Source organism: Loxodonta africana, chromosome 16, assembly GCF_030014295.1.
Source record: "Loxodonta africana isolate mLoxAfr1 chromosome 16, mLoxAfr1.hap2, whole genome shotgun sequence".
Classification (NCBI taxonomy): domain Eukaryota; kingdom Metazoa; phylum Chordata; class Mammalia; order Proboscidea; family Elephantidae; genus Loxodonta; species Loxodonta africana.
This window is the reverse complement of record NC_087357.1, coordinates 11,232,699-11,241,206: the sequence shown is the minus strand read 5'-3', so window position 1 is coordinate 11,241,206 and position 8,508 is coordinate 11,232,699.

The following is an 8,508-nucleotide window of genomic DNA, read 5'->3' as shown; positions in this document are numbered from 1 at the left end:
GCCCGCCGGCCGCAGGCCAGTGGCCAGGCGGCGCGGGGTCCAGAATGGCCACGTTCGGGGTCGCTGTCCGGCTGGGGCTCGGCCGCAGCTCTCCGGCGGGGAGGAGGGTCAGGACAGCCAAGTCGAGCCGGGGGTGGGAGGCAGGAGGGGGCGGGGAAAGCTGTGAGGGGCTTCACACCAATTGGCACTTGGGTTGCCCAGGCCCCGCCACGTGCAGGGCGCGCTAGCAGCCGCCCCAAGACTGCCGGGCGCCCGGCGGGGACCCGTCACCTAGCGGAGGGGGCGCTCGGTGCGCCCTGCGCGCGCGCCCGCCGGGACAGCGCCGCCTGCTCCCCGCGCCTCCGCCCAACCGGGAGAGACTCGGGATGTGGGAGAGGAAGAAGGAGAGGAGAGCTGGAGGCTTCCACCGTACAGAGAGGAGAGCTGGAGGCTTCCACCGTACACACACAACTCGGACTTGGGTTTGCGCTCCATCCGCCATGCACCCGCCTTTGGTTTTGCCGTGCAGTTGAAGTCAGGACTGCTTACCTCTCCAAGGCAATGCTCCGCGCATCTCCTGCCTGTTGGTGAACCAGAGTGCACAGAGATGGCCTCAGACTCGGTCACCTCTCATTTAAAACCCCCCTGTTCTCACAGTTTACAGTTTACTAAGCTCTGTGCTTGCACGATCTCATGTGATTCAGCATAACTGTGAGGTGTCTGTGGCCTGGGTATAGACCATTATTCCTGCTTTAAAGATGAGGAAATTGAGATTCAAAGAGAAGTGATTTGCCCAGGGTCACTATTACGTGGTGACAAGAGTCTGGATTTGAACCCGGGTCTCCTCCCAAACCAGTGCCCTTTTCACTACATCCTGCTGCTTCTGAAAAGGAGGAAGAAAACCCTGTAGAGTGTCTGGAGTCCTTCCCTTCCACCCCAGCCCCCAGCTGGGTCAGAAGAACAACAGGAGTTGTGGACAGGTGCCCGAGGCCCCACCAGGGTGCCCATTGCTTTGGAAACCTAGGTGGGGCTGCGGGCTCAAAGCAGGTGAGATGGTTGAGGGTGACTGCCCTGGCTTGCTGTGATGCCATGCACAACCCTTGGTGTGATTTCAGGCCTTCTTCACAGATTCAAGCATTGGTGACAGAAATTGGGTCTTTGGCAAGGGCAGATTAACCAGTAAGGCAGATTAACAGGTTTAGTTGTGTTTATTTACTAATCTGTAGTGCATGATTTTAGGTGGGTTGAAAACAGGTGAGATTGTGCACCACAGATTAGTACGTAAGCATAATTAAGCCTGTGCGTACCTTGCTCATTAGGTAATCCGTCCCTGGTAGGAATCAGGCTGAATCTTTGACCCCCACACCACTCCTAGCCCCAAGAAGAAAAGGTTAAAAGATGCTTGTGTGGTTTGCATTTAAGGTCAGAGAACTAATAGGATTGAAATGGCCCCATCTGCCCCACCAAGTCCCCTGGAATGGCAAGCATTGGTGGTTGTGGAAGCTTCCACGACCACGCCCATCCCCTCCTTTCTCTTTTATTGACGCAGTCCATGAGCACCAGGCGTTTATTCCAGCGGCAATTTCTGAGGCTTTTCCCAGCACCTCCGCCCAGAACCCCCTAACTCCACCATTCCTTTCTTCCCTGCCCCATGTGGCTTCCCAACAATGACTTAGCAATTAATATTGTCTGAGCGGGTAAGGGTAGGAAGAGGAGGAGAAGCTTCCCAGGAAAGTGCTGGGGGATGCTAATCCCATCTGTTAGTGAAGAGGCGGCCTGAGAGGCCAGCTCCCTGTAGCTTTTCTCATTCAAACCTTGCTGTCCCTCCCAGAGGCGGCCACAGTATTCACTGCTGACTTTAAAGCCCTGTGGAGATTCCAACCCTAGAGCAAAGATGGATTGTGCTTTTAAAGCTCAGGACAGGAAGTGCCCTGCCCAGGCCACTGGACCACTTCCCACCAAAGGGACAGCCAAAGAGAAGACTGCCTTAGAATTAGACAGAGGCCCCCAGGATCCTGCCTTTGTGAATGGCAGATAGGACACCTTGTTTTCTGTTTCCTCAACTCTTACCCAGTCCTCACTTGATTTTTTTTTTTTTTTTATCTTCCTTCTCCCATGTCCCTATATTTTTCCATACTTAGATTTTTCAGGACAGCTAGGGATGTATCTGCTTAAGGTTGCTCCCACATGGAACATGTGGCTTCCCCTGGTCCCTCTTCTTAACTGCTTTTCTGCAAGAAACCTTGAGGCCCTTTTCATGGGGCAGTGGGCCAGCATTCCAGAGGCACCCTATACTCAAACCAGAGAGATGGGGAGGTCCCAGATAGCCAAGAGCAGACCAAATCCAGGTCATTTTGATTTCGCTTTATAAATTGCCTCAGAAAATTTTGTTTAAATTTTATGCATCATCTTTCCTTTGAGGTCCACAGTGTTAGATATAGGAAAAAACTCATTGCTGTCTAGTTGATTCTGACTTTTGGCTGTAATCTTAACAGAAGCAGATCACCAGGCCTTTCTTCCGCAGGGCTGCTGAGGGGGTCCAAACTGCCAGCCTTTAGGTTAGTAGCCAAGGGCAAACTGTACCACCCAGGAACCTTTAGACATAGGAAAGAAACTGAAAAGGAGAGAAGCAACAAATTAGAAGGTCATGAACAAACAAGGCCATATTCTTTAAAGCTGTGAATCTTTAAGAACTCCTTATTTGTCAAAGACCTCTTTTTATTTTTTTTTCTTCCCCCTTTTTCCTTTATTTCTGACTTGTGTGTTAAGTGCAGCAAAGATTATTTGCAACCTCACATTCAAGAAGTACTTGGCTTCTGCAATAGATTACACAGAAGAAACTCCAAGGTATCTCCCATCAACTTTGGGGAAATAGAAAATGACCTCCTGTACTTCCCTGACTTAAAGAGGAACTCCCCAGCAAAAGGACAGAATAAATTTTTAAGCTGGGGGGCACGGGGTGGGGAGGGGGGAGACCCTTGGGAAATTCTTTTTATGGCCACCTGCTTTGTAAAAGACCAGGAGGAAGTAAGTCCTCCCCTTTAGGTACAGCCTGGCAATGTTTTTGACTCTTACTGCCAGCGTTCCACCACCATCCTCCCACATGTATTTATACCCAAGGTGTCTTGCTGTAATAAATAGATACACACCCAGTAGGCCAGCTTCCCTCTGTGCATGGAGTTGATCTGTTTTCTCAGTGTGGGCATTAAAATTCCGCCTGAGTGCTGTCTTTAAATTGCTTCGATGCTAGGTGGGTTCCAACCCTGACCCGTCCTGATGGCAAGTGATGGTTATAACAAGCTTGGGATCAATATTCATAGCGGGTGTCCTGAGCTGATAACACTGTCCAAGACAATGTTCACTATCAGGGTGGACAGCTGAGATATTGCGCCATTAGGGATGTTGTGTTAAATAACCTGATCCATTTCTGGGGCTATTTAATGAATTTCACAGTTTAGATAGTATCTTTAAGAAGAAGGCAAAGGCTATTCCGGAGGCACTGATGCAAATCAATGGTGCCAAGCTTCCCGAGCTTGTCCACAAACAGAGTGGCCTGTAATTCCAGCACAGTCTTGAGGAGCCACGGCCCATGCCAGGCATGGTGTTAACAGCGGGAAGCATTTGCAGTTTATGTAGAGGGAAGGCAATATTATGAGCAGTATTAAAGCACTTTAGATAAAATGATGTTCCTGAAATAAAATACAACTTCAATTCTCTAGGTAAAACCCCCAGGGTTGAGCCAGCCCCTGGGGTAGGACATATATGCCAGAAAGACAGCTTCATAAGGCACAGCTTGGAGACCAAGGGGGAGAAATCAGCAGTGGGGACAGCCATGTGGTCAACCCTTTAAAACTCAGGACTTCAGCCAGGTTTCCCTAAGATCCGCTTCTTCAACTCTAATGGGTCTAAAAAAGAAGGCTCTGGATTTTAAAAGTAAACTACTGATTGCTGAATCTGTTGTTTGTTTACTCGACTCTTGGTCCCTGGTTACTGGAGAGTTCGTTTACAATTAAAGGTTCCATTATCGTTGCTGTCAATTCGATGCTGACTCATAGCAACCCTACAGGACAGAGTAGAACTGCCCCATGGTTTGCAAGGCTGGAACCTTTATGGAAGCAGACTGCCTCATCTTTGTCTCGAGAAGTGGCCCATGGGTTTGAACCACCAACCTTTCGATTAGCAGCCAAGCGCTTAACCACTGTGCCACCAGAGCTCCTAATTAAAAGCTAGCATTTCCCATTTCCCACCAGGGCTTTGAACTCCAGCTTCCAAGCCTACCCAGTTTTCCTTTTTAAAATCCCACCTTGGAGACTGATTTGTCAAAGCTCCACTCAAAGTGTCCCTGCCCACCAGTCCCCAGACGGCAACCAAAATAAAAATGTGAACCTACTTTAAGAAATCAGTATTTCTTCTTGGAAATCAACAGGTGAAAGCTCTTCATCTTAGAAATGCAGAGGAAGAATCAAAGAAGGTGATAAAGCAGTAAGGCTTGTGTTGGTAAGCAGAGTACATGCGTGTCCACTGGTCCTGATTGTAATAGTATTAACAATAATAGATGCTTTTTCTTAGCACTTGCTCTGGTTGAAGCACTGGGCTCAGCTCTTTGCACATATTATTTTATTTAACTCTTCCTACAACTCCATGACTTCCCACTCATGAAGCATTGATTCTTCAATGGTAGAATTCTCGCCTTCCATGCAGGATTCCTGGGTTCGGTTCCCAACCAATGCACCTCATGTGCAGTGGCCACCTGTCTGTCAGTGGAGGTTTGCATGTTGCTATGATGCTGAACAGGTTTCAGCAGAGCTTCCAGATGAAGACAGACTAGGAAGAAAGGCCTGGTGATCGACGTCTGAAAATCAACCAGTGAAAACCCTATGGATCACAAGGGTCGAATCATGGGGATGGCACAGAACTGGGCAGTGTTGTGTTCCATTGTGTATGCGGTCACCATGAGTCCAGGGCTGGGCTCAACAACAACCACTCCATGAAGCAGGCACTATTATTATCTCCGATTTACAGTTGAGAAAATGGAGTTTTGAAAGAGTTAAGTAACTTGCTCAAGGCCCCAGAGCTAGGATGTGGTAGAGCTGAGATCTGAACCCTAGCGGGGAAATTTGAGAGCCAAGAACCAGAAAAGTTCTCATCACAGAAAACAAATTCCTGCCCTAGGATGAAATCCAATGGCAGACATTTATTGGATGGATTTTCCTTCAAAGTTACACATGTAGCTGGGACATATAAGAGGACTTCCTCCAAGAAAACAACTGAAATCCAAGCACTGCCCATAAATATACTGCGGTGCAGGTCGTTGAATCCAGCCTTTGAAGCTCTTAGAATCAGCATTTTCTAAAGTTTTTAAGCTATTCCCAGGAGACAGCTGAGTGAAGGGAGCTGCCAGATGAGCCAAATTGCTCTGGGCATCTAGAAAAGTAGAGAAATGTAACTAGGAGAAAGAGAATGAGAAAAAATGGCAAATGACAAGCCAAGAACAGATGAAGAGAGAATCAGGGAAGGACAGGGCCTGAACGAGCAGGACACAATGCAGTCTGGGCTGTTTCTGAGAGCGAGCATGGCACTCAGGCTGATGCTGTACCAGAGAGGTGGACGTGGAAGAAAGGTGAGGGAGCAGGACAGCATCCTACAAGCCCATGAAGCATGTGTACCTGCTTCATACTCCCCGGAGAATGGAGACCAGCATCATCTGTCATGATTAGGTGGTTTTCTACGAGGTAGATGTCAGAGCCCTCTCTGGTCCCCAAGTCTGCACCCAAATTTCATGCATTGGTCTTCTCCATGGTCTCCCTGCCTCAGCCTTGCAGCCTCACCAGTCTCTTTACCTTTCTTGGGTGAGGACACTCTAAAAGCCAGGCTATGGCCTAAATGAGTGAGGCCAACTGGGTGAGAACCACAGCAGGCTGGAGTGCTGGTGTCCCAGCTAAGGGGGATGCTGCTACTCCACCCGGTTAACAGTTAGCACCTAGGAATAGGGACTGGCATTGCCAGATCTCCATATTGTCCAAAAGAAGCTGGAAATCTTTGTTTTTTTTTTTTTTTTGGTGGCTTCTCCAAAGTTTTAAATACTGGTAACCAGTTCAGAGTCGTAGTTTCAAGGGACATCCCAGTCAATTCGTCTAATGTTGCTTTTAGTGTTTCCATCCTACCTTCTAGTTCACTGCAGAGTACCTGGGGTCTTAAAAGCTTCCAAGTGGCCATCCGAGTTACAACAACTGGTCTCTATTTGCCTGGAGCAGCAGCAGCAGAAAGGGACTCAGGAAATCAGAGGAGAAACTGGAATGTGTGTCTAATTGCCTCCATGTACAACTGCCTCCTTTGCTGTGGGACCAGAAGAACTGGATGGCGCCTGGCTACCCTACTAAACGTTATAATGAAAGATTCTATAGAAGAATCCTGATCAAAAGGGGGTGGGGAATGCAGAACAGAATTTCAAATCCAGACTTTCTGGAGCCATGGAAGCTGGATGACCCCCTGAAACTATTGTCCTGAGATAATCCTTAAGCCTTAAACTGAAATTATCCCCTGAAATCACCTTTAAAGAGCCAAACAAAAAAAAACAATAGTTTAGCTTAATTAGTAAAGAACGTCTGCCTTGAGCATTTTGCTCTTTTAAAGAATTATCTATATGGGATCAAATTGACAACAGCAACTCAAAAGTTCAGGTAGAAGCTTAGAGGACAGTGAGCTTATATATATATATATTAATTTTTATTGTGCTTTAAGTGAAAGTTTACAAATCAAGTCAGTCTCTCGTACAAAAACTTATATACACCTTGCTATACACTCCTAATTGCTCTCCCTCTAATGAGACAGCCCGCTCCTTCTTCCACTCTCTCTTTTCGTGTCCATTCCACCAGCTTTTAACCCCCTCTGCCTTCTCATCTCCCCTCCAGATAGGAGATGCCAACATAGTCTCAAGTGTCTCCTTGAGCCAAGAAGCTCATTCTTCACCAGCATCTTTTTCTGTCCCATTGTCCAGTCCAGTCCCTGTCTGAAGAGTCGGCTTTGGGAATGGTTCCTGTCCTGGGCTAAAAGAAGGTCTGGGGGCCATGACCACCAGGGTCCTTCTAGTCTCAGTCAGACCATTAAGTCTGGTCTTTTTATGAGAATTTGGGGTGTGCATCCTACTACTCCGTCAGGGGTTCTGTATTGTGTTCCCTGTCAAGGCAGTTAATAGGTTGTAGCCAGGCACCATCTAGTTCTTCTGGTCTCAGGCTGATGTAGTCTCTGGTTGATGTGGCCCTTTCTGTCTCTCGGGCTCATAATTACCTTGTGTCCTTGGTGTTCTTCATTCTCCTTTGGTCCAGGTGGGTTGAGACCAATTGATGTATCTTAGATGGCCACTTGCTAGCGTTTAAGACCGCAGACGCTAACAGTGAGCTTATCTTTCCAATAATTTGGAAAAGGCTAGTGAGAATGGTTGCACAACTTAAAGAATGTAATCAATGTCACAGAAATGTACATGTAGAAATTGTTGAATTGGTGTATGGTTTGCTGTGCGTATTTTCACCAAAAATATAAATTAAATGTTTAAAAATGGCCATCAAAAACACAAGTGTGGGTCACAGTTTGTGACCTCTGCTCTGCACATGCCAAGTGTGATTGTCTGATTCACTGCTCATAGCATTTTGATGGCTCACTATGGTTATGGGATGAAGACTCAATGCCTTCAGGATCTGAGCCCGACGGCCTGTGCAGCCCTCGTCCTGGCACAGGCCATGATCCAGACGAGGTGGGGGAGGAGGACCCATGTCTGCTGCCTTCTCAAGACTCTGCCTCTACCCCAGGCCCTGGTGAGCAGGCAGTGAGCCAGGTGGGGGAACACCTGACCCATGGCATGGCCTATTCCTAAGCAGCCTAAAGCCCGGACTGATGCAGTCTGGCTCAACCAGGTGAGATGGATGTCAGAGCTCTCTCTCTCTTGGGAGTATGGATTAAGACCCAGGGGGATGTTTCCTGCCGATGGTGGGTCCATGAGCTAAGTGGGCAGGCAAAGTTGGAGACTGGTTGGCCATTGAAGGGCCATATGAGCCACTCTGACCACAGTGATGAGAAAGTAAGCACTCAGTGGGAGCTGGGAGAAAGAGCAGAACAGGTGTGCAGAGCAAGGCAGAGAAGCTGGGAGACACAGACAAGTGAGCACTAGGCCCTGCCTGGTTGTCTTTTTCCTGAGGTCATTGAGCAGGTTCTCCTGGGTTTCCTGTGAGCCTCTCTGCATCTTACGAAAACTCCACACTTTGATGTGTGCCTACCAGACCAAAAACCAGTTGCCATCATGTTGATTCCTACTCATGGCAACCGCATGTGTGTCAGTAGAACTGTCCTCAATAGTGTTTTCAATGGCTGATTTTTCGGAAGTAAATCACCAGGCTTTTCTTCTGAGGCACCTCTTCTGAAAGGACTCGAACCTCCAATCGTTTGGTTAGCAGCTGAATGCAGTAAGCATTTGCACCTCTCGGGGGCTCTGAGCCCACCAGAGAGAGGTTCTAGTCCTCGTGACTCTGGGCACAT